This window comes from Cetorhinus maximus, chromosome 22 (genome assembly GCF_964194155.1).
Source record: "Cetorhinus maximus chromosome 22, sCetMax3.hap1.1, whole genome shotgun sequence".
NCBI classification, from domain to species: domain Eukaryota; kingdom Metazoa; phylum Chordata; class Chondrichthyes; order Lamniformes; family Cetorhinidae; genus Cetorhinus; species Cetorhinus maximus.
The window spans coordinates 61,434,041-61,461,220 of NC_135900.1; positions in this window are offsets into that span (position 1 = coordinate 61,434,041).

Here is a 27,180-nt window from a genome sequence, read left to right on the forward strand (position 1 = left end):
AGATCCTGGCAGAGCCAAACGGAGACAAAAAGCGCCAAAGAAAACCAATCAGAGCCTGGCAGAGCCAAACAAAGCCAAGCAGTGCCAAACAGAGACAAACATAGCCAATCAGAGCTAAAATGGGTCAGATACAGCCTTACAGAGCCTGGCAGAGGCAAACTGAGCAAATCAGTGCCAAACAGAGCGAAGCAGACCCAAACAGAGCCATACAGAGCCTGGCAGAGGTAAATAGAGACAGACAAAGCCAAACAGAGCCTTGCAGAGCCAAAAAGATGAAAACAGAGCCAAAAAAGAGCCAAACACAGCCAAAAAGTGCTAAGCAGATCCAAACAGGGCCAAACAGAGCCTGCCAGTGCCAAACAGAGCCAAACAGATCCACACAGAACCCGTGAGAGCCAAACAGGTAAACAGAGCCAAACAGTACCTGGCAGGGCCGAACGGAGATAAACAGATCCACACAGAACCCGAGAGACCCAAACACAGCCAAACAGAACCTTGCAGAGCCAAACAGATGAAAACAGAGCCAAACAGATCCTGGCGGAGTGAAATGGAGCCAAATAGATGCAAACAGAGCCAAAGAGGTGCATATAGAGCCAAGCATAGCCAATCAGGGACTTGCAGAACCAAACAAATTCAAACGGAACCAAGCAGAGTGCAACAGAACCTGACAGGGCTAATCAGAGCCAAATAGGGCCAAACAGAGCCAAACAGAGCCTGGCAGAGGCAAACAGAACCAAACAGAACCTGGCAGAGCCTAACAGAGCCATAGAGTGCCAAACAGAGCAAAGCAGACACAAACAGAGACATATAGAGCCAAAAAGAGCCTGGCAGGGCTAGACAGTGTTAAACAGAGCCTTGCAGATCCACACAGAGCCAAACAGAGCCTTGCAGAGCCAAACAGCGAACAAAAGAGCCAAACAGAGCCAAAAAGAGCCTGGCAACGCCAAACAGAGCCAAACAGAGCCTAACAGAGCCAAAAATAGCCAATAAGATCGTTGGCAGAGCCAAACATAGTCAAACAGAGCCTGGTAGGTTCAGACAAGCTAAAAAGGGTCAACAGAAACAAACAGAGCCTGGAAAAGGCAAACTGATCCAAACAGAGCCAAACAGATCCTGGCAGAGACAAACAGAGCCAAGCAGTGCAAAACAGTGGTACGCAGACACAAATAGAGCCTTACAGATCCTGGCAGAACATGGCAGTGCCAAACAGAGCCAATCAGTGCCAAGCAGAGACAAACACAGACTGGCAGAGCCAAACAGAGCCAACCAGACACTGGCAGAGCCAACCAGAGTCTGGCAAGGCTGGCAGAGACAAACAGAGCCAGGCAGAACATGGAAGGGCCAAAGAGAGCCAAACAGAGGCTGGCAGAGCATGGCTGAGCCTGGTAGAACCAAGTAGAGCCAGGCAGAGCCAGGCAGAGTCAAACAGAGCTAGGCACAGACAAGCTGAACCAAAGAGGGCCAAACAGAACCTGGCAGATCCAAACAGGGCCAAACAGAGCCTGCCAGTACCAAAAAGAGCCAAATAGAGCAAAACAAATCCTGGCAGAGGCAAACAGAGCCAAACAGAGCCAAAAAGATACAAACATATCCAATCAGAGCCTGGCAGAGCCAAACAAAGCCAAGCAGTGCCAAACAGTGACAAACATAGCCAATCAGTGCTGGAAGAGCCAAACAAATTAAATCAGAGCAAACAGAGCCTGGCAGGGACAAACAGAGCTTAAAAGGGCCAAATAGAGCCTGGCAGAGGCAAACAGAGCCAAACAAATCCTGGCAGAGCCAAACAGAGACAAACATTGCCAAGAAGAGCCAAACAGACCCAAACAGAGCCATACAGAGCCAAACAGGGCCTGGCAGTGCCAAACATAGCCAAAAAAAGCCAAACAGAATCTTGCAGAGCCAAACAGATGATAACAGAGCCAAACAGATCCTGGCGGACTCAAACAGAGCCAAACAGATGCAAACAGAGCAAAACGTTGCCAACCAGAGCCTTGCAGAACGAAACATATTCAAACAGAACCTGGCAGAGGCAAACAGAGCCATAGAGTGCCAAACAGAGCAAAGCAGACCTAAACAGAGACATATTGAGCCAAAAAGAGTCTGGCAGGGCTAAACAGTGCTAAACAGAGGCTTGCAGATCCACACAGAGCCAAAAAGAGCTTGGGCAGCCCCAAACAGAGCCAAACAGAGCCTTGCAGAGCCAAACATTACCAAGCATGTTCAAGCAGAGCCAAACAGATACAAACAGAGACAAAGAGAGACTTGCAGAGCCAAAAAGTGCCAAGCATGTTCAAGCAGAGCCAAACAGATACAAACAGAGACAAAGAGAGACAGTGAGAGCCAAGCTGAACCGAACAGAGCCAAACAGAGCCTGGCAGATCCAAACAGGGCCAAACAGAGCCTTCGAGTGCCAAGCAGAGCCAAACAGATCCACACAGAGCCTGGGAGAGCTAAACACCAGCAAACAGAGGCAAACAGAGTCAATCAGAGCCTTGCAGGGCCAAACAGAACCAAACAGAGCCTTTCAGAGCCAAACAGATGAAAACAAAGCAAAACAGATCCTGGCAGAGCCAAACAAAGAACAAAAGAGACAAACGGAGCCTTAGAGAGCCAAAAAGAGCTTGGGTAGCCCCAAACAGAGCCAAACAGAGCCCTGCAGAGCCAAAAAGTGCCAAGCACGTTCAAGCAGAGCCAAACAGATACAAACAGAGACAAAGAGAGACAAAGAGAGACTTGCAGAGCCAAGCTGAACTGAACAGAGCCAAACAGAGCCTGGCAGATCCAAACAGGGCCAAACAGAGCCTTCCAGTGCCAAGCAGAGCCAAACAGATCCACACAGAGCCTGGGAGAGCTAAACACCAGCAAACAGAGGCAAACAGAGCCAAACCGATCCACACAGAACTCGTGAGAGCCAAACAGAGGCAAACAGAGCCAAACAGTACCTGGCAGGGCCAAACGGAGCTAAACAGATCCACACAGAACCCGTGAGACCCAAACATAGCCAAACAGAACCTTGCAGAGCCAAACAGATGAAAACAGAGCCAAACAGATCCTGGCGGACTCAAACAGAGCCAAACAGATGCATACAGAGCAAAACATTGCCAACCAGAGCCTTGCAGAACCAAACATATTCAAACAGAACCAAGCAGAGGGAAACAGAGCCTGACAGGGCCAATCAGAGCAAAAAGGGCCAAACAGAGCCAAACAGAACCTGGCAGAGCCAAACAGAGCCACAGAGTGCCAAACGGAGCAAAGCAGACCTAAACAGAGACATATTGAGCCAAAAAGAGTCTGGCAGGGCTAAACAGTGCTAAACAGAGGCTTGCAGATCCACACAGAGCCAAACGGAGCCTTAGAGAGCCAAAAAGAACTTGGGCAACCATAAACAGAGCCAAACAGAGCCTTGCAGAACCAAACAAATTCAAACGGAACCAAGCAGAGTGAAACAAAGCCTGACAGGGCCAAACAGAGCTAAACAGAGCCTGGCATAGGCGAACAGAACCAAAGAGAACCTGGCAGAGCCAAACAGAGCAATAGAGTGCCAAACAGAGCAAAGCAGACCCAAACAGAGACATATACTGCCAAAAAGAGCCTGGCAGGGTTAAACAGTGCTAAACAGAGCCTTACAGGTCCACACAGATCCAAACAGAGCCTTGGAGAGCCAAACAGAGAACAAAAGAGCCAAACAGAGCCAAAGAGAGCCAAAAAGAGCCTGGCAATGCCAAACAGAGCCTAACAGAGCCAAAAATAGCCAATCAGATCGTTGGCAGAGCCAAACATAGTCAAACAGAGCCTGGTAGGTTCAGTCAAGACACAAAGGGTCAACAGAGCCAAACCGAGCCTGGAAGAGGCAAACTGATCCAAACAGAGCCAAAGAAATCCTGGCAGAGACAAACAGAGCCAAGCAGTGCCAAACAGAGGTACGCAGAGACAAACAGAGACTGGCAGGGCCAAACAGAGCCAACCAGACACTGGCAGAGCCAAACAGAGTCTGGCAAGGCTGGCAGAGACAAACAGAGCCAGGCAGAACATGGAAGGGCCAAAGAGAGCCAAACAGAGCCAGGCAGATCAAGACAGAGCCTGGCTGCGCCAAACAGCCAAAGAGAGCCAAGCAGATGGAAACAGATACAAGCGGAGCCAAACGGAGCCTGGCAGAGTCAAACAAAACCAAACAGAGCAAAACAGTTCCTGGCAGAGGCAAACGGAGCCAAACAGAGCCAGAAAGAGACGAACACATCCAATCAGAGCCTGGCAGAGCCAAACAAAGCCAAGCAGTGCTAAACAGAGACAAACATAGCCAATCAGAGCTTGGCAGAGCCAAACAAATTAAATCAGAGCCAAACAGAGCCTGTCAGAGCCAAACAGAAGCTGGCAGAGCATGGCAGAGCCAAATAGATCCTGGCAGAGTGAAACAGGACTAGAGAAAGCCAAACAGAGCCAAACAGAACCTGGCAGAGCCAAACAGAGCCATAGAGTGCCAAACGGAGCAAAGCAGACCTAAACAGAGACAGAAAGAGCCAGAAAGAGCCTGGCAGGGCTGAACAATGCTAAACAGAGCCTTGCAGGTCCACACAGAGCCAAACAGAGCCTTGCAGAGCCAAACAGAGAACAAAAGAGCCAAAGAGAGCCAAAAAGAGCTTGGCAATGCCAAACAGAGCCTAACAGAGCCAAAAATAGCCAATCAGATCGTTGGCAGAGCCAAACATAGTCAAACAGAGCCTGGTAGGTTCAGACAAGCCACAAAGTGTCAACAGAGCCAAACAGAGCCTGGAAGAGGCAAACTGATCCAAACAGATCCTGGCAGAGACAAACAGAGCCAAGCAGTGCCAAACAGTGGTACGCAGAGACAAACAGAGACTGGCAGGGCCAAATGGAGCCAACCAGACACTGGCAGAGCCAAACAGAGTCTGGCAAGGCTGGCAGAGACTGGCAGACACAAACAGAGCCAGGCAGAACATGGAAGGGCCAAAGAGAGCCAAACAGAGCCAGGCAGATCAAGACAGAGCCTGGCTGCGCCAAACAGCCAAAGAGAGCCAAGTAGATGGAAACAGAAACAAGCGGAGCCAAACAGAGCCTGGCAGAGTCAAACAAAACCAAACAGAGCAAAACAGTTCCTGGCAGAGGCAAACGGAGCCAAACAGAGCCAGAAAGAGACGAACACATCCAATCAGAGCCTGGCAGAGCCAAACAAAGCCAAGCAGTGCTAAACAGAGACAAACATAGCCAATCAGAGCTTGGCAGAGCCAAACAAATTAAATCAGAGCCAAACAGAGCCTGTCAGAGCCAAACAGAAGCTGGCAGAGCATGGCAGAGCCAGGCAGAGCCAAGTAGATCCTGGCAGAGTGAAACAGGACTAGAGAAAGCCAAACAGAGCCAAACAGAACCTGGCAGAGCCAAACAGAGCCATAGAGTGCCAAACAGAGCAAAGCAGACCCAAACAGAGACATATAGAGCTAGAAAGAGCCTGGCAGGGCTAAACAGTGCTAAACAGAGACTCACAGGTCCACACAGAGCCAAACAGGGCTAAACAATGCTAAACAGATCCTTGCAGATCCACACAGAGCCAAACAGAGCCTTGCAGAGCCAAACAGAGAACAAAAGAGACAAACGGAGCCTTAGAGAGACAAAAAGAGCTTGGGCAATGCCAAACGGAGGCAAACAGAGCCTTGCAGAGCCAAAAAGTACCAAGCATGTTCAAGCAGAGCCAAACAGATACAAACAGAGCCAAAGAGAGACAGGGAGAGCCAAGCTGAACTGAACAGAGCCAAACAGAGCCTGGAAGATCCAAACAGGGCCAAACAGAGCCTTCGAGTGCAAAGCAGAGCCAAACAGATCCACACAGAGCTTAGGAGAGCTAAACCCCAGCAAACAGAGGCAAACAGAGCCAAACAGAGCCTGACAGGGCCAAACAGAACCAAACAGAGCCCTTCAGAGCCAAACAGATGAAAACAGAGCAAAACAGATCCTGGCAGAGCCAAACAGAGACCAAAAACGCCAAAGAATACCAATCAGAGCCTGGCAGCGCCGAACAAAGCCAAGCAGTGCCAAACAGAGCCAAACAGTACCAAACAGAGCCTAGCAGGGCCAAACAGAGCTAAAAAGGGTGAGATACAGCCATACAGAGCCTGGCAGAGGCAAACAGAGCCAAAAAGTGCCAAACAGAGCCTTGCAGAGCCAAAAAGATGAAAACAGAGCCAAAAAGAGGCAAACACAGCCAAAAAGTGCTAAGCAGATCTAAACAGGGCCAAACAGAGCCTGCCAGTGCCAAACAGAGCCAGACAGATCCACACAGAATCCGTGAGAGCCAAACAGAGACAAATAGTACCTGACAGGGCTAAACGGAGCTAAACAGATCCACACAGAACCCGTGAGACCCAAACACAGCCAAACAGAGCCAAACAGAACCTTGCAGAGCCAAAGAGATGAAAATAGAGCCAAACAGATCCTGGCGGAGTCAAATGGAGCCAAACAGATGCAAACAGCGCCTTACAGATGCATACAGAGCCAAACATAGCCAATCAGAGCCTTGCAGAACCAAACAAATTCAAATGGAACCAAGCAGAGTGCAACAGGGCCAAACAGGGCCAAACAGAGCCTGGCATAGACGAACAGAACCAAAGAGAACCTGGCAGAGCCAAACAGAGCCATTGAGTGCCAAACAGAGCAAAGCAGACCCAAACAGAGACATATAGAGCCAAAAAGAGCCTGGCAGGGCTAAACAGTGCTAAGCAGAGCCTTGCAGGTCCACACAGAGCCAAACAGAGCCTTGCAGAGCCAAAAATAGCCAATCAGATCGTTGGCAGACCAAACATAGTCAAACAGAGCCTGGTAGGTTCAGGCAAGCCACAAAGGGTCAACAGAGCCAAACAGAGCCTGGAAGCGGCAAACAGAGAACAAAAGAGCCAAACAGAGAACAAAAGAACAAAACAGAGCCAAAGAGAGCCAAAGCGAGCCTGGCAGCGCCAAACAGAGCCAAACAGAACCTTGCAGAGCCAAATAGTGAAAACCGAGCCAGAAAGAGCCTAACAGAGCCAAACAGTGCCAAGCATGTTCAAGCAGAGCCAAAAAGATACAAAGAGAGACAAAGAGAGACTGGCAGAGCTAAGCTGAAACAAACAGAGCCTGGGAGGTCAGAAGAAGGCCAAGCAGAGCCTGCCAGTGCCAAACAGATCCACACAGAGCCTGGGAGAGCTCAACACAGCCAAACAAAGCCAAACAGAGCCTGGCAGAGCAAGAGAGCGCCAGGTCGCACCAAACAGCCTAAGATAGCCAAACAGATCGAAACAGATACAAACAGAGCTAAACAGAGCCTGGCAGAGGGAAACAAAGCCAAACAGAGCCAGACAGATCCTGGCAGAGCCAAACGGAGCCATACAGGGCCAAGCAAGTCCAAGCAGTGCCAAACAGAGCCAAACGGAGACAAACAGAGACTGGGAGAGATTGACAGAGCTAAACAGTGCCAAAGAGAGCCAAGGACACGCTAGCAAAACCAGACAGAGCCAAACAGTTCCTAATAGAGCCAAGAAGAGCCATAAAGAGCCACACAGAGCCTGGTAGAGCTAAACACAAGCAAACAGAGGCAAACAGAGCCTGGCAGATACAAACAGGGCCAAACAGACCCATACAGAGCCTGGCAGAGGAAAACAGAGACAAACAAAGCGAAAAAGTGCTAAGCAGATGCGAACAGGGCCAAACAGAGCCTTGCAGAGCCAAAAAGATGAAAACAGAGCCAAAAAGAACCAAACACAGCCAAAAAGTGCTAAGCAGATCCAAACAGCGCCAAATAGAGCCTGCCAGTGCCAAACAGATCCACACAGATCCCGTGAGAGCCAAACAGAGGCAAACAGAGCCAAACAGTACCTGGCAGGGCCAAACGGAGCTAAACAGATCCCCACAGAACCCATGAGACCCAAACACAGCCAAACAGATGAAAACAGAGCCAAACAGATCCTGGCGGAGTGAAATGGAGCCGAACAGATGCAAACAGAGCCAAACAGATGCATACAGAGCCAAACATAGCCAATCAGAGCCTTGCAGAACCAAACAAATTCAAACGGAACCAAGCAGAGTGCAACAGAGCCTGACAGGGCCAATCAGGGCCAAACAGAACCTGGCAGAGCCAAACAGAGCCATAGAGTGCCAAACAGAGCAAAGTAGACCCAAACAGAGACATATGGAGCCAGAAAGAGCCTGGCAGGGCTAAACAGTGCTAAACAGAGCCTTGCATGTCCACACAGAGCCAAACAGAGAACAAAAGAGCCAAACAGAGCCTAACAGAGCCAAAAATAGCCAATCAGATCGTTGGCAGAGCCAAACATAGTCAAACAGAGCCTGGTAGGTTCAGACAAGCCACAAAGGGACAACAGAGCCAAACAGAGCCTGGAAGAGGCAAACCGATCCAAACAGATCCTGGCAGAGACAAACAGAGTCAAGCAGTGCCAAACAGTGGTAATCAGAGACAAACAGAGACTGGCAGAGCCAAACAGAGCCAACCAGACACTGGCAGATCCAAACAGAGTCTGGCAAGGCTGGCAGAGACTGGCAGAGACAAACAGAGCCAGGCAGAACATGGAAGGGCAAAAAGAGAGCCAAACAGAGCCAGGCAGATCAAGACAGAGCCTGGCTGCGCCAAACAGCCAAAGAGAGCCAAGCAGGGCCAGGCAGATGGAAACAGATACAAGCGGAGCCAAACAGAGCCTGGCAGAGTCGAACAAAGCCAAACACAGCAAAACAGTTCCTGGCAGAGGCAAACGGAGCCAAACAGAGACAAAAACAGACAAAGAAAACCAGTCAGAGCCTGGCAGAGCCAAACAAAGCCAAGCAGTGCCAAACAGAGACAAACAAAGCCAATCAGAGCTTGGAAGAGCCAAACAAATTCAAACAGAGCCAAACAGCACCAAACAGAGCCTGGCAGGGCCAAACAGAGCTAAAACGGGCCAGATACAGCTATACAGAGCCTGGCAGAGGCAAACAGAGCCAAACAGTGCCAAACAGAGCCAAACAGACCCAAACAGAGCCATACAGAGCCTGGCAGAGGCAAACAGAGACAAACAAAGCCAAACAGAGGCTTGCAGAGCCTGAAAGATGAAAACAGAGCCCAAAAGAGTCAAACACAGCCAAAAAGTGCTAAGCAGACCCAAACAGGGCCAGACAGAGCCTGCCAGTGCCAAACAGAGCCAAACAGATCCACACGGAACTTGTGAGAGCCAAACAGAGCCAAACAGTACCTGGCAGGGCCAAACGGAGCTAAACAGATCCACACAGAACCCGTGAGAGCCAAACAGAGCCAAACAGAACCTTGCAGAGCCAAACAGATGAAAACAGAGCCAAACAGATCCTGGCGGAGTCAAATGGCACCAAACAGATCCACACAGAGCCACACAGAGCCTTGCAGAGCCAAAGAGAGAACAAAAGAGCTAAAGAGAGCCAAAGAGAGCCAGAAAGTGCCTGGCAACGCCAAACAGAGCCAAAAAGAGCCTAACAGAGCCAAAAATAGCCAATCAGATCCTTGGTAGAGCCAAACATAGTCAAACAGAGCCTGGTAGGTTCAGACAAGCTACAAAGGGTCAACAGAGCCAAACAGAGGCTGGAAGAGGCAAACTGATTCAAACAGAGCCAAACAGATCCTGGCAGAGCCAAACAGAGCCATACAGGGCCACGCAAGTCCAAGCAGTGCCAAACAGAGCCAAATGGAGACAAACAGAGACTGAGAGAGATTGGCCGAGCCAAACAGTGCCAAAGAGAGCCAAGGACACGCTGGCAAAACCAGACAGAGCCAAACAGTTCCTAATAGAGCCAAGAAGAGCCAAAAAGAGCCACACAGAGCCTGGTAGAGCTAAACACAAGCAAACAGAGGCAAACAGAGCCTGGCAGATACAAACAGGGCCAAACAGACCCATACAGAGCCTGGCAGAGGCAAACAGAGACAAACAAAGCGAAAAGGTGCTAAACAGATGCAAACAGGGCCAAACAGAGCCTTGCAGAGCCAAAAAGATGAAAACAGAGCCAAAAAGAACCAAACACAGCCAAAAAGTGCTAAGCAGATCCAAACAGCGCCAAATAGAGCCTGCCAGTGCCAAACAGATCCACACAGATCCCGTGAGAGCCAAACAGAGGCAAACAGAGCCAAACAGTACCTGGCAGGGCCAAACGGAGCTAAACAGATCCACACAGAACCCGTGAGACCCAAACACAGCCAAACAGAACCTAGCAGAGCCAAACAGATGAAAACAGAGCCAAACAGATCCTGGCGGAGTGAAATGGAGCCGAACAGATGCAAACAGAGCCAAACAGATGCATACAGAGCCAGACATAGCCAATCAGAGCCTTGCAGAACCAAACAAATTCAAACGGAACCAAGCAGTGTGGAACAGAGCCTGACAGGGCCAATCAGAGCAAAAAGGGCCAAACAGAGCCATATAGAGCCTGGCAGAGGCAAACATAGACAAACAAAGCCAAACAGAGCCTTGCAGAGCCAAAAATATGAAAACAGAGCCAAAAAGAGCCAAACACAGCCAAAAAGTGCTAAGCAGATCCAAACAGGGCCAAACAGAGCCTGCCAGTGCCAAACAGAGCCAAACATATCCACACAGAACATGTGAGAGCCAAACACAGCCAAACAGAGGGAAACAGAGCTACAGAGTACCTGTCAGGGCCGAACGGAGCTAAACAGATCCACACAGAACCCGTGAGAGCCAAACACAGCCAAACAGAACCTTGCAGAGCCAAACAGATGAAAACAGAGCCAAACAGATGCATACAGAGCCAAACATAGCCAATCAGAGACATGCAGAACCAAACAAATTCAAACGGAACCAAGCAGAGTGCAATAGAGCCTGACAGGGTCAATCAGAGCCAAATAGGGCCAAACAGAGCCAACCAGAGCCAAACAGACACTTGCAGAGCCAAACAGAGTCTGGCAAGGCTGGCAGAGACAAACAGAGCCATGCAGAACGTGGAAGGGCCAAAGAGAGCCAAACAGATCCAGGTAGTTCAAGACTGAGCCTGGCTGCGCCAAACAGCCAAAGAGAGCCAAGCAGGGCCAAGCAGATCGAAACAGATACAAGCGGAGCCATACAAAGCCTGGCAGCGTCAAACAAAGCCAAACAGAGCAAAACAGATCCTGGCAGAGGCAAACGGAGCCAAACAGAGACATATAGAGCCAAAAAGAGCCTGGCAGGGCTAAACAGTGCTAAACAGAGCCTTGCAGGTCCACACAGAGCCAAACAGAGCCTTGCAGAGCTAAAAATAGCCAATCAGATCGTTGGCAGAGCAAAACATAGTCAAACAGAGCCTGGTAGGTTCAGACAAGACACAAAGGGTCAACAGAGCCAAACAGAGCCAAAGAGAGCCTGGCAGTGCCAAACAGAGCCTTGCAGAGCCAAATAGTGAAAACAGAGCCAGAAAGAGCCTAACAGAGCCAAACAGTGCCAAGCATGTTTTAGTAGAGCCAAAAAGATACAAACAGAGACAAAGAGAGACAAAGAGAGACTGGCAGAGCTAAACTGAAACAAACAGAGCCAAACAGAGCCTGGGAGATCAGAAGAGGGCCAAGCAGAACCTGCCAGTGCCAAACAGATCCACAAAGAGCCTGGGAGAACTCAACATAGCCAAACAGAGGCAAACAGAGCCTGGCAGGGGCAAACATAGCTAATAAGGGTCAAACAGAGCCAAACAGAGCCTGGCAGAGCAAGAGAGAGCCAGGTAGCACCAAACAGCCTAAGATAGCCAAACAGGGCCAAGCAGATCGAAACAGATACAAACAGAGCTAAACAGAGCTAAACAGAGCCTGGCAGAGGGAAACAAAGCCAACCAGAGCAAAACAGATCTGGGCAGAGCCAAACGGAGCCATACAGAGCCAAGCAAGTCCAAGCAGTGCCAAACAGAGCCAAACGGAGACAAGCAGAGACTGAGAGAGATTAGCAGAGCCAAACAGTGCCAAAGAGAGCCAAGGACACGCTGGCAAAACCAGACAGGGCCAAACAGTTGCTAATAGAGCCAAGAGGAGCCAAAAAGAGCCACACAGAGCCTGGTAGAGCTAAACACAAGCAAACAGAGGCAAACAGAGCCTGGCAGATACAAACAGGGCCAAACAGACCCATACAGAGCCTGGCAGAGGAAAACAGAGACAAACAAAGCGAAAAAGTGCTAAGCAGATGCAAACAGGGCCAAACAGAGCCTTGCAGAGCCAAAAAGATGAAAACAGAGCCAAAAAGAGCCACACACAGCCAAAAAGTGCTAAGCAGATCCAAACAGGGCCAAACAGAGCCTGCCAGTGCCAAACAGAGTCAAACAGATCCACACAGATCCCGTGAGAGCCAAACAGAGACAAACAGAGCGAAACAGTACCTGGCAGGGCTAAACAGAGCTAAACAGATCCACACAGAACCCGTGAGACCCAAACACAGCCAAATAGAGCCAAGCAGAACCTTGCAGAGCCAAACAGATGAAAACAGAGCCAAACAGATCCTGGCGGAGTGAAATGGAGCCGAACAGATGCAAACAGAGCCAAACAGATGCATACAGAGCCAAACATAGCCAATCAGAGCCTTGCAGAACCAAACAAATTCAAATGGAACCAAGCATAGTGCAACAGAGCCTGACAGGGCCAATCAGAGCAAAAAGGGCCAAACAGAGCCAAACAGAACCTGGCAGAGCCAAACAGAGCCATAGAGTGCCAAACAGAGCAAAGCAGACCCAAACAGAGACATATAGAGCTAGAAAGAGCCTGGCAGGGCTAAACAGTGCTAAACAGAGCCTCACAGGTCCACACAGAGCCAAACAGAGCCTTGCAGAGCCAAACAGAGAACAAAAGAGCCAAACAGAGCCAAAGAGAGCCAAAAAGAGATTGGCAATGCCAAACAGAGCCTAACAAAGCCAAAAATAGCCAATCAGATCGTTGGCACAGCCAAACATAGTCAAACAGAGCCTGGTAGGTTCAGACAAGACACAAAGGGTCAACAGAGCCAAACAGAGCCTGGAAGAGGCAAACTGATCCAAACAGAGCCAAACAGATCCTGGCAGAGACAAACAGAGTCAAGCAGTGCCAAACAGTGGTAATCAGAGACAAACAGAGACTGGCAGAGCCAAACAGAGCCAACCAGACACTGGCAGAGCCAAACAGAGTCTGGCAAGGCTGGCAGAGACTGGCAGAGACAAACAGAGCCAGGCAGAACATGGAAGAGCCAAACAGAGCCAGGCAGATCAAGACAGAGCCTGGCTGCGCCAAACAGGCAAAGAGAGCAAGCAAGGCCAGGCAGATGGAAACAGATACAAGCGGAGCCAAACAGAGCCTGGCAGAGTCGAACAAAGCCAAACACAGCAAAACAGTTCCTGGCAGAGGCAAACGGAGCCAAACAGAAACAAAAACAAAGAAAACCAGTCAGAGCCTGGCAGAGCCAAACAAAGCCAAGCAGTGCCAAACAGAGACAAACAAAGCCAATCAGAGCTTGGAAGAGCCAAACAAATTCAAACAGAGCCAAACAGCACCAAACAGAGCCTGGCAGGGCCAAACAGAGCTAAAACGGGCCAGATACAGCCATACAGAGCCTGGCAGAGGCAAACAGAGCCAAACAGAGCCATAGAGAGCCTGGCAGAGGCAAACAGAGACAAACAAAGCCAAACAGAGCCTGAAAGATGAAAACAGAGCCCAAAAGAGTCAAACACAGCCAAAAAGTGCTAAGCAGACCCAAACAGGGCCAAACAGTGCCTGCCAGTGCTAAACAGAGCCAAACAGATCCACACAGAACTTGTGAGAGCCAAACAGAGCCAAACTGTACCTGGCAGGGCCAAACGGAGCTAAACAGATCCACACAGAACCTGTGAGAGCCAAACACAGCCAAACAGAGCCAAACAGAACCTTGCAGAGCCAAACAGATGAAAACAGAGCCAAACAGATGCAAAGAGAGCCAAACATAGTCAATCAGAGCCTTGCAGAACCAAACAAATTCAAACAGGACCAAGCAGAGTGCAACAGAGCCTGACAGGGCCAATCAGGGCCAAATAGGGCCAAACAGAGCCAAGCGGAGCCTGCCATAGGCAAACAAAACCAAACAGAACCTGGCAGAAGCAAACAGAGACAAAAAGAGCCAAAAAGAGCCTTGCAGGGCTAAACAGTGCCTTGCAGATCCATACAGAGCCAAACAGTGCCTTGCAGAGCCAAAGAGAGAACAAAAGAGCCAAACAGAGCCAAAGAGAGCCAAAAAGAGCCTGGCAACGCCAAACAGAGCCAAAAAGTGCCTAACAGAGCCAAAAATAGCCAATCAGACCCTTGGTAGAGCCAAACATAGTCAAACAGAGCCTGGTAGGTTCAGACAAGCTACAAAGGGTCAACAGAGCCAAACAGAGCCTGGCAGAGACAAGCAGAGCCAAGCAGTGCCAAGCAGTGCCAGACAGTGGCACACAGACACAAATAGAGGCTTACAGATCCTTGCAGAGCATGGCAGTGCCCAACAGAGCCAATCTGTGCCAAGCAGAGACAAACAGAGACTGGCAGAGCCAAACAGAGCCAACCTGAGACAAACAGACACTTGCAGAGCCAAACAGAGCCTGGCAGAGTCAGACAAAGCCAAACAAAGCAAAAGAGTTCCTGGCAAAGGCAAACGGAGCCAAACAGAGCCAGAAAGAGACAAACATATCCAATCAGAGCGTGGCAGAGCCAAACAAAGCCAAGCAGTGCTAAACAGAGACAAACATAGCCAATGAGAACTTGGCAGAGCTAAGCAAATTAAATCAGAGCCGAACAGAACGCAACAAAGCCTGGCAGGGACATACAGAGCTTAAAAGGGCCAAAGAGAGCCTGGCAGAGGCAAACAGAGCCAAACAGAGCTTGGTACTGCCGAACAGAGCAAAACAAAGCCAAACAGAACCTTGCAGAGCCAAACAGCTGAAAACAGAGCCAAACAGATCCTGGTGGAGTCGAACGGAGCCAAACAGATGCATACAGAGCCAAACATAGACAACCAGAGGTGTGCAGAACCAAACATATTCAAACAGAACCAAGGAGAGTGAAACAGATCGTGACAGGGCCAAACAGAACCAAACAGAACATGGCAGAGCCAAACAGAGCCATAGAGTGCCACACGGAGCAAAGCGGACCTAAACAGAGACATAGAGAGCCAAGAAGAGTCTGGCACTGCTAAACAGTGCTAAACAGAGCCTGTCAGATCCACATAGAGCCAAACAGAGCCAAACACAGCCAAACAGAGCCTTGCAAAGTCAAACTGAGAACAAAAGAGCCAAACAGAGAACAAAAGAACCAAACAGAGCCAAAGACAGCAAAGAGAGCCTGGCAATGCCAAACAGAGCCTTGCAGAGCCAAATAGTGAAAACAGAGCTAAAAAGAGCCTAACAGAGCCAAACAGTGCCAAGCATGTTCAAGCAGAGCTAAAAAGATACAAACAGAGCCAAAGAGAGACTGGCAGAGCTAAGCTGAAACAAACAGAGCCAAACAGAGCCTGGGAGATTAGAAGAGGGCCAAGCAGAGCCTTCCAGTGCCAAACAGATCCACACAGAGCCTGGGAGAGCTCAACACAGCGAAACAGAGGCAAACAGAGCCTGGCAGGGCCGAACAGAGCTAATAAGGGTCAAACAGAGCCAAATGGAGCCTGGCAGAGCAAGAGAGAGCCAGGTAGCACCAAACAGCCTAAGATAGCCAAACGAGGCCAAGCAGATCGAAACAGATACAAACAGATCGAAACAGATACAAACAGAGCTAAACAGAGCCTGGCAGAGGGAAACAAAGCCAAACAGAGCAAAACAGATCCTGGCAGAGCCGAGCGGAGCCATACAGGGCCAAGCAAGTCCAAGCAGTGCCAAACAGAGCCAACCGGAGACAAACAGAGACTGAGAGAGATTGGCAGAGCCAAACAGTGCCAAAGAGAGCCAAGGACACGCTGGCAAAACCAGATAGAGCCAACCAGTTCCTAATAGAGCCAAGCAGAGCCAAGCAGAGCCAAACAGAGCCACACAGAGCCTGGTAGAGCTAAACACAAGCAAACAGAGGCAAACAGAGCCTGGCAGATCCAAACAGGGCCAGACAGAGCCTGCCAGTGCCAAACAGAGCCAAAGAGAGCCAAACAGATCCAAAGAGAGCTTGGCAGAGCCAAACAGAGCCACACTGTACCAAAAAGAGCAAAGCAGACCCAAACAGAGACACACGCAGAGCTAAAAAGAGCCCTTCAGGGTTAAACAGTGTTGAGCAGAGCCTGGCAGATCCTCACAGAGTCTTCCAGAGCCAAACAGAGAAAAACAGAGCCAAAGAGAGCCAAACAGAGCCTGGCAGATCAAGACAGGGCCTGGCAGCGTCAAACAGCCAAAGAGAGCCAAGCATGGCCAAGCAGATCGGAAGAGATACAAACAGAGCCTGGCAGAGAGATACAAAGCTAGGTAGAGCAAAACAGATCCTGGAAGAGCCACAAGGAGCCAAACAGAGCCAAAAAGAGCCAAACATACACAATCAGAGCCTGGCAGAGCCAAACAAAGCCTAGCAGTGCCAAACAGAGACAAACATAGACAATCAGAGCTTGGTAGAGCCATAGAAAGTAAATCAGAGCCAAACAGAACCAAACAGAGCCTGGCAGGGCCAAACGGATGTCAAAAGGGCCAAGCAGAGCCAAAGGGAGACTGGCAGAGGCCAACAGAGCCAAACAGATGCTGGCAGAGCCAAACAGAGACAAATAGTGCCAAACAGAGCCAAACAGACCCAAACAGACCCTTACAGAGTCAAACAGAGCCTGGCAGCGCCGAACAGAGCCAAACAAAGACAAACCGAACCTTGCAGAGCCAAACAGAGCCTGGCAGAGGCAAACAGAGACAAAGCGAAAAAGTGCTAAGCAGATCCAAACAGGGCCAAACAGAGCCTTGCAGAGCCAAAAAGATGAAAACAGAGCCAAAAAGAACCAAACACAGCCAAAAAGTGCTAAGCAGATCCAAACAGGGCCAAACAGAGCCAAACAGATCCACACAGAACCCGTGAGAGCCAAACAGAGCCAAACAGAGGCAAACAGAGCCAAACAGTACCTGGCAGGGCTAAACGGAGCTAAACAGATCCACACAGAACCCGTGAGACCCAAACACAGCCAAACAGAGCCAAACAGAACCTTGCAGAGCCAAACAGATGAAAACAGAGCCAAACAGATCCTGGCGGAGTGAAATGGAGCCGAACAGATGTAAACAGAGCCAAACAGATGCATACAGAGCCAAACATAGACAATCAGAGCCTTGCAGAACCAAACAAATTCAAACGGAACCAAGCAGATTGCAACAGAGCCTGACAGAGCCAGTCAGAGCAAAAAGGGCCAAACAGAGCCAAACAGAACCTGGCAGAGCCAAACAGTGCCATAGAGTGCCAAACAGAGCAAAGCAGACCCAAACAGAGACATATAGAGCCAGAAAGAGCCTGGCAGGGCTAAACAGTGCTAAACAGAGCCTTGCAGGTCCACACAGAGCCAAACAGAGAACAAAAGAGCCAAAGAGAGCCAAAAAGAGCTTGGCAATGCCAAACAGAGCCTAACAGAGCCAAAAATAGCCAATCAGATCGTTGGCAGAGCCAAACATAGTCAAACAGAGCCTGGTAGGTTCAGACAAGACACAAAGGGTCAACAGAGCCAAACAAAGCCTGGAAGAGGCAAACCGATCCAAACAGAGCCAAACAGATCCTGGCAGAGACAGAGTCAAGCAGTGCCAAACAGTGGTAATCAGAGACAAACAGAGACTAGCAGAGCCAAACTGAGCCAGACACTGGCAGAGCCAAACAGAGACTGGCAAGGCTGGCAGAGACTGGCAGAGACAAACCGAGCCGGGCAGAACGTGGAAGGGCCAAAGAGAGCCAAACAGAGCCAGGCAGATCAAGACAGAGCCTGGCTGCGCCAAACAGCCAAAGAGAGCCAAGCAGGGCCAGGTAGGTCGAAAAAGATACAAGCGGAGCCAAACAGAGCCTGGCAGAGGCAAACAAAGCTAAACAGAGCAAAACAGTTCCTGGCAGAGGCAAATGGAGACAAACAGAGACAAAAATAGACAAAGAAAACCAGTCAGAGCCTGGCAGAGCCAAGCAAAGCCAAGCAATGCCAAACAGAGACAAACAAAGCCAATCAGAGCTTGGAAGAGCCAAACAAATTCAAACAGAGCCAAACAGCACCAAACAGAGCCTGGCAGGGCCAAACAGAGCTAGAACGGGGCCAGATAGAGACATACAGAGCCTGGCAGAGGCAAACAGAGCCAAACAGTGCCAAACAGAGCCAAACGGACCCAAACAGAGCCATACAGAGCCTGACAGAGGCAAACAGAGACAAACAAAGCCAAACAGAGCCTTGCAGAGCCAAAAAGATGGAAACAGAGCCAAAAAGAGTCAAACACAGCCAAAAAGTGCTAAGCAGATCCAAACAGGGCCAAACAGAGCCTGCCAGTGCCAAACAGAGCCAAACAGATCCACACAGAACCTGTGAGAGCCAAACACAGCCAAACTGAGCCTTGCAGAGCCAAACAGATGAAAACAGAGCCAAACAGATCCTGCCGGAGTCAAATAGCGCCAAACAGATGCAAACAAAGCCAAACAGAGCCTTGCAGAACCAAACAAATTCAAACAGAACCAAGCAGAGTGCAACAGAGCCTGACAGGGCCAATTAGAACCAAATAGGGCCAAACAGAGCCAAGCAGAGCCTGCTATGGGCAAACAGAACCAAACAGAACCTGGCAGAGCCAAACAGAGACAAAAAGAGCCAAAAAGAGCCTGGCAGGGCTAAACAGTGCTAAACAGAGCCTTGCAGGTCCACACAGAGTCAAACAAAGCCTTGCAGAGCCAAACAGAGAACAAAAGAGCCAAACAGAGCCAAAGAGAGTCAGAAAGAGCCTGACAGAGCCAAACAGAGCCTAACAGAGCCAGAAATAGCCAGTCAGATCGTTGGCAGAGCCAAACATAGTCAAACAGAGCCGGGTAGGTTCAGACAAGCCACAAAGGGTCAACAGAGCCAAACAGAGCCTTGCAGAGCCACAAAGAGTCAAACACAGCCAAAAAGTGCTAAGCAGATCCAAACAGGGCCAAACAAAGCCTGCCAGCGCCAAACAGAGCGAAACAGATCCACACAGAACTTGTGAGAGCCAAAAAGAGGCAAAGAGAACCAAACAGTACCTGGCAGGGCCAAACGGAGCTAAACAGATCCACACAGAACCCGTGAGAGCCAAACACAGCCAAACAGAACCTTGCAGAGCCAAACAGATGAAAACAGAGCCAAACAGATCCTGGCGGAGTCAAATGGCGCCAAACAGATGCAAACAAAGCCAAACAGATGCATACAGAGCCAAACATAGCCAGTCAGAGCCTTGCAGAACCAAACAACTTCAAACGGAACCAAGCAGAGTGGAACAGAGCCTGACAGGGCCAATCAGAGCCAAATAGGGCCAAACAGAGCCAAGCAGAGCCTGCCCTAGGCAAACAGAACCAAATAGAACTGGGTAGAGCCAAACAGAGACAAAAAGAGCCAAAAAGAGCCTAGCAGGGCTAAACAGTGCTAAACAGAGCCTTGCAGATCCACACAGAGCCAAACAGAGCCTTGCATGGCCAAACAGAGAACAAAAGAGCCAAACAGAGCCAAAGAGTGCCAAAAAGAGCCTGGCAACGTCAAATAGAGTCGAACAGAGCCTAACAGAGCCAAAAATAGCCAATCAGATCCTTGGCAGAGCCAAACATAGTCAAACAGAGCCTGGTAGGTTCAGACAAGCCACAAGGGTCAACAGAGCCAAACAGAGATGGGCAGAGCCAAACAGAGCCAACCAGACACTGGCAGAGCCAAACAGAGTCTGGCAAGGCTGGCAGAGACTGGCAGAGACAAACAGAACAAGGCAGAACATGGAAGGGCCAAAGAGAGCCAAACAGAGCCAGGCAGATCAAGACAGAGCCTGGCTGCGCCAAACAGCCAAAGAGATCTAAGCAGGGCCAAGCAGATCGAAACAGATACAAGCGGAGCCACACGAAGCCTGGCAGGGTCAACCAAAGCCAAACAGAGCAAAACAGTTCCTGGCAGAGGCAAGCGCAGCCAAACAGAGCCAAAAAGAGACAAAGAAAACCAGTCAGAGCCTGGCCGAGCCAAACAAAGCCAAGCAGTGCTAAACAGAGACAAACGTAGCCAATCAGAGCTTGGCAGAGCCAAACAAATTAAATCAGAGTCAAAAAGTACTAAACAGAGCCTGGCAGGGCCAAACGGAGCTAAGAAGGGCCAGATACAGCCATACAGAGCCCGGCAGAGGCAAACAGAGCCAAACAGAGCCTGGCAGTGACGAACAGAGCCAAACAAAGCCAAACAGAACCTTGCAGAGCCAAACAGCTGAAAACAGAGCCAAACAGATCCTGGCGGAGTCGAACGGAGCCAAACAGATGCAAACAGAGCCAACCAGAGCCTTGCAGAAGGAAACGTATTCAAACAGAACCATGCAGAGTGAAACAAAGCGTGACAGGGCCAATCAGAACCACAAAGGGCCAAACAGAGCCTGGCAGAGGCAAACAGAATCTGGCAGAGCCAAACAGGTCCATAGAGTGCCAAACGGAGCAAAGCAGAGCTAAACAGAGTCATAGAGAGCTAAAAAGACTCTGGCATGGCTAAACAGTGCTAAACAGAGCCTTGCAGATCCACACAGAGCCAAACAGAGACTTGCAGAGCCAAACAGAGAACAAAAGAGCCACAGAGAGCCAAAGAGAGCCAAACAGAGCCTGGCAGCGCCAAACAGAGCCTAACAGAGCCTTGCAGAGCCACATAGTGAAAACAGCCAAAAGAGCCTAACAGAGCCAAACAGTGTTCAAGCAGAGCCAAAAAGATACAAAGAGAGACTGGCAGGCCAAACAGAGCCAAACAGAGCCTGGGAGATCAAAAGAGGGCCCAACAGAGCCTGCCAGTGCCAAACAGAGCCAAACAGATCCACACAGTGCCTGGGAAAGCTAAACATAGCCAAACAGAGGCAAACAGAGCCTGGCAGGGCCAAACAGAGCTAATAAGGGTCAAACAGAGCCTGGCAGAGCACAAGAGAGCCAGGCAGCACCAAACAGCCTAAGAGAGCCAAACAGGGCCAAGCAGATTGAAACAGATACAAACAGAGCCAAACAGAGCCTGGCAGAGGGAAACAAAGCCAAACAGAGCAAAACAGATCCTGGCAGAGCCAAACTGAGCCATACAGGGCCAAGCAAGTCCAAGCAGTGCCAAACAGAGCCAAACGGAGACAAACAGAGACTGAGAGAGATTGGCAGAGCCAAACAGTGCCAAAGAGAGCCAAGGACACGCTGGCAAAACCAGACAGAGCCAAACAGTTCCTAATAGAGCCAAGCAGAGCCTGGGAGAGCTAAACACAAGCAAACAGAGCCAAACAGATCCAAAGAGAGCCTGGCAGAGCCAAACAGAGCCATACCATACCAAAAAGAGCAAAGCAGATCCAAACAGAGACACACGCAGAGGTAAAAAGAGCCCTTCAGGGTTAAACAGTGTTAAGCAGAGCCTGGCAGATCCTCACAGAGCCAAACAGAGCCAAAGAGAGCCAAACAGAGCCTGGCAGATCAAGACAGAGCCTGGCAGTGTCAAACAGCCAAAGAGAGCCAAGCATGGCCAAGCAGATCGGAACAGATACAGAGCCAAACAGAGATAAGAACAAAAAACTACTGCAGATGCTGGAAATCCAGAACAAAAGCAGAATTACCTGGAAAAACTCAGCAGGTCTGGCAGCATCGGCGGAGAAGAAAAGAGTTGACGTTTCGAGTCCTCATGACCCTTCAGCAGAACTGAGTAAAGTTAGGAGAGGGGTGAAATATAAGCTGGTTTAAGGCTGGGGGGCTGGGGGGCGGTGGGGGCTGGTGTGTGGAGAGAAGTTGGGGTGGGGGTGGTTGTAGGGACAAGCAAGCAGTGATAGGAGCAGATAATCAAAAGATGTCACAGACAAAGGAACAAAGACGTGTAAAAGGTGGTGATATTATCTAAGAGAATGTGCTAATTAAGAATGGATGGCAGGACACTCAAGGTACAGCTCTAGTGGGGGTGGGGTGGAAAGACTGACAGGGTATTACAGTTATAGATTTAAAAATAATGGAAATAGTTGGGAAAAGAAAAATCCATATAAATTATTGGAAAAAACAAAAGGGAGGGGGAAGAAACGGAAAGGGGGTGGGGATGGGGGAGGGAGTTCAAGATCTAAAGTTGTTGAATTCAATATTCAGTCCGGAAGGCTGTAAAGTGCCTAATCGGGAGATTAGGTGCTGTTCCTCCAGTTTGCGTTGGGCTTCACTGGAACAATGCAGCAAGCCAAGGACAGACATGTGGGCAAGAGAGCAGGGTGGAGTGTTAAAATGGCAAGCAACAGGGAGGGTTGGGTCTTTCTTGCGGACAGACCGCAGGTGTTCTGCAAAGCGGTCGCCCAGTTTACGTTTGGTCTCTCCAATGTAGAGGAGACCGCATTGGGAGCAACGAATGCAGTAGACTAAGTTAGGGGAAATGCAAGTGAAATGCTGCTTCACTTGAAAGGAGTGTTTGGGCCCTTGGACGGTGAGGAGAGAGGAATTGAAGGGGCAGGTGTTGCATCTTCTGCGTGGGCATGGGGAAGTGCCATAGGTGGGGGTTGAGGAGTAGGGGGTGATGGAGGAGTGGACCAGGGTGTCCCGGAGGGAACGATCCCTACGGAATGTCGCCAGGGTGGGTGAAGGGAAGATGTGTTTGGTGGTGGCATCATGCTGGAGTTGGCAGAAATGGTGGAGGATGATCCTTTGAATGCGGAGGCTGGTGGGGTGATAAGTGAGGACAAGGGGGACCCTATCATGTTTCTGGGAGGGAGGAGAAGGCGTGAGGGCGGATGCGCGGGAGATGGGCCGAACACGGTTGAGGGCCCTGTCAACGACTGTGGGTGGAAAACCTCGGTTAAGGAAGAAGGAGGACATGTCAGAGGAACTGTTTTTGAAGGTAGCATCATCAGAACAGATGCGACGGAGGCGAAGGAACTGAGAGAATGTGATGGAGTCCTTACAGGAAGCGGAGTGTGAGGAGCTGTAGTCGAGGTAGCTGTGGGAGTCGGTAGGCTTGTAATGGATATTGGTGGACAGTCTATCACCAGAAATTGAGACAGAGAGGTCAAGGAGGGGAAGGGAAGTGTCAGAGTTGGACCATGTGAAAATGATGGAGGGGTGGAGATTGGAAGCAAAATTAATAAATTTTTCCAGGTCCCGACGAGAGCATGAAGCAGCACCGAAGTAATCATCGATGTACCGGAGAAAGAGTTGTGGGAGGGGGCCGGAGTAGGACTGGAACAAGGAATGTTCCACATATCCCATAAAGAGACAGGCATAGCTGGGGCCCATGCAGGTACCCATAGCCACACCTTTTATTTGGAGGATGTGAGAGGAGTTAAAGGAGAAATTGTTCAGTGTGAGAACAAGTTCAGCCAGACGGAGGAGAGTAGTGGTGGATGGGGATTGTTCGGGCCTCTGTTCAAGGAAGAAGCTAAGAGCCCTCAGACCATCCTGGTGGGGGATGGAGGAGTAGAGGGATTGGACGTCCATGGTGAAGAGGAAGCGGTTGGGGCCAGGGAACTGGAAATTGTTGATGTGACATAAGGTGTCAGAGGAATCACGGATGTAGCTGGGAAGGGACTGGACAAGGGGAGAGAGAAGGGAGTCAAGATAACGAGAAATGAGTTCCATGGGGCAGGAACAGGCTGACACTATCGGTCTGCCGGGACAGTTCTGTTTGTGGATTATGGGTAGGAGGTAGAACCGGGCCGTCCGAGGTTGGGCGACAATCAGGTTGGAAGCTGTGGGAGGAAGATCTCCAGAGGAGATGAGGTCAGTGACAGCCCTGGAAACAATGGCTTGATGTTCAGTGGTGGGGTCATGGTCAAGGGAGAGGTAGGAGGAAGTGTCTGCGAGTCAAACAGAGCCTGGCAGAGAGATACAAAGCCAAGCAGAGCAAAACAGATCCTGGCAGAGCCAAAAGGAGCCAAAAAGAGCCAAGCATATACAATAAGAGTTGGCAGAGCCAAACAGAGACAAACATAGCCAATCAGAGCTTGGCAGAGCCAAAGAAAGTAAATCAGAGCCAAACAGAATCAAACAGAGCCTGGCAGGGCCAAACAGAGCTTAAAAGGGCCAAACAGAGCCAAAGAGAGCCTGGAAGAGGCAAACAGAGCCAAACAGATCCTGGCAGAGCCAGACAGAGGCTAATAGTGCCAAACAGACCCAAACAGAGCAATACAGAGTCAAACACAGCCTGGCAGTGCCGAACAGAGCCAAACAAAGCCAAACAGAACCTTGCCGAGCCAAACAGATGAAAACAGAGCCAAACAGATTCTGACGGAGTCAAATGGAGCACAACAGATGCAAACAGACCCAAACAGATGGAAACAGAGCCAAACAGATGCATACAGAGCCAAACATAGCCAATCAGAGCCTTGCAGAACCAAACAAATTCAAACAGAATGAAGCAGAGTGAAACAGAGCCTGACAGGGCCAATCAGATCCAAAAAGGGCCAAAAAGAGCCCAACAGAGCCTGGCAGAGGCAAAGAGATCCAAATAGAACCTGGCAGAGCCAGACAGAGCCATAGAGTGCCAAACAGAGCAAAACAGACCCAAACAGAGGCATATAGAGCCAAAAAGAGTCTAGCAGGGATAAACAGTGCTAAACAGAGCCTTGCAGATCCACACAGAGCCAAACAGAGCCTTGCAGAGCCAAACAGAGAACAAAAGAGCCAAACAGATCCTGGCAGAGCCAAACAGAGCCATACAGTGCGAAACAGAGCAAAGCAGACGCAAACAGAGATATACTGAGCCAAAAAGAGCCCAGCAGGGCTAAACAAAGCTAGACAAAGCCTGTCAGATCCACACAGAGCCAAATGGAGCCTTACAGTGCCAAATAGAGGCTGGCAGAGACTGACAGAGACTGGCAGAGACAAACAGAGCTAGGCAAAACATGGAAGGGCCAAAGGGAGCTAAACAGAATATGGCAGAGTCTGCTAGAGACAAACAGAGCCTGTCAGAGCCAAACGGAGGATGGCAGAGCAGGGCAGAGCATGGCAGAGCCAAGTAGAGCCTGGCAGAGTCAAACAGAGCTAGGCACAGACAAGCTGAACCAAAGAGAGACAAACAGAGCCTGGCAGGTCCAAACAGGGTCAAACAGAGCCTGCCAGTGCCAAACAGATCCAAACAGAGCATGGCAGGGGCAAACAGAACTAAACAGAGCCTGGGAGATCCAAACAGAGCCTTTCAGAGCCAAATAGATGAAAACAGAGCGAAACAGAGCCTGGCATAGACAAACAGAGCCATACAGGGCCACGCAAGTCTAAGCAGAGCCAAACAGAGACAAACAGAGACTGAGAGAGATTGGCAGAGCCAAATAGTGCCAAGGAGATGCTGGCAAAACCAGACAGAGCCAAAGAATGCCTACTAGAGCCAAGCAGCGCCAAACAGAGCCATACGGAGCCAGAGGGAGCCTGGCAGAGACAAACAGAGCCAAAGTGATCCAAACAGAGCCAGAAAGAGCCAACAGAGCCAAACAGATCCTGGCAGAGACAAACAGAGCCAAGCAGTGCCAAACTGTGGTACACAGACACAAATAGAGCCTTACCGATCCTGGCAGAGCATGGCAGTGCCAAGCAGAGACAAACAGAGACTGGCAGAACCAAACAGAGCCAAACAGACACTGGCAGAGCCAAACAGAGTCTTGCAGGGCTGCCAGGGACTGGCAAAGACAAACACAGCCAGGCAGAACATGGAAGGGCCAAAGAGAGACAAACAGAGCCAGGCAGATCAAGACAGAGCCTGGCTGTGCCAAACAGCCAAAGAGAGCCAAGCAGGGCTAAACAGATCGAAACAGAAAAAAAAGAGCCAAACAGAGCCTGGCAGAGTCAAACAAAGCCAAACAGAGCAAAACAGATCCTGGCAGAGGCAAACGGAGCCAGACAGAGCCCAAAAGAGACAAACATATCCAATCAGAGCCTGGCAGGGAAAAACAGAGCTTAAAAGGGCCAAACAGAGCCTGGCAGAGGCAAACTGAGTCAAACAGATCCTGGCAGAGCCAAGCAGAGACAAACAGGGCCAAACAGAGCTAAACAGACCTAGACAGAGCCATACTGACCCAATCAGAGCCTGGCAGTACCGAACAGAGCCAAACAGAGGCTGGCAGAGGCTGGCAGAGACTGGCAGAGACAAACGGAGCCAGACAGAACATGGAAGGGCCAAAGAGAGCTAAACAGAATCTGGCAGAGTCTGCTAGAGACAAACAGAGCCTGTCAGAGCCAAACAGAGGCTGGCAAAGCATGGCAGTGCCTGGCAAAGCCAAGTAGACCCTGGCAGAATCAAACAGAGCTAGGCACAGACAAGCTGAACCAAAGAGAGACAAACAGAGCCTGGCAGGTCCAAACAGGGCCTGGCAGGGGCAAACAGAACTAAACAAAGCCTAGAAGATCAAAACAGAGCCAAACAGAGCCTTTCAGAGCCAAACAGATGAAAACAGAGCGAAACAGAGCCTGGCAGAGACAAACAGAGCCATTCAGGTCCAAGCAGAGCCAAACAGAGGCTGGCAGAGACCGACAGAGACTGGCAGAGACAAACAGAGCCAGGCGGAACATGGAAGGGCCAAAGAGAGCTAAACAGAATATGGCAGAGTCTGCTAGAGACAAACAGAGCCAAACAGAGCCTGTCAGAGCCAAACGGAGGCTGGCAGAGCATGGCAGAGCCTGGCAGAGCCAAGTAGAGCCTGGCAGAGTCAAACAGAGCTAGGCACAGACAAGCTGAACCAAAGAGAGACAAACAGTGCCTGGCAGGTCCAAACAGGGCCAAACAGAGCCTGCCAGTGCCAAACAGAGCCTGACAGAGGCAAACAGAACTAAACAGAGCCTGGCAGATCCAAACAGAGCCAAACAGAGCCTTTCAGAGCCACATAGATGAAAACAGAGCGAAATAGAGCCTGGCAGAGACAAACAGAGCCATACAAGGCCACGCAAGTCCAAGCAGAGCCAAACAGAGACAAACAGAGACTGAGAGAGATTGGCAGAGCCAAACAGTGCCAAATAGCGCCAAGGAGATGCTGGCAAAACCAGACAGAGCCAAAGAGTGCCTACTAGAGCCAAGCAGCACCAAACAGAGCCATACGGAGCCAAAGAGAGCTTGGCAGAAACAAACAGAGCCAAAGTGATCCAAACAGAGCCAAAAAGAGCCAACAGAG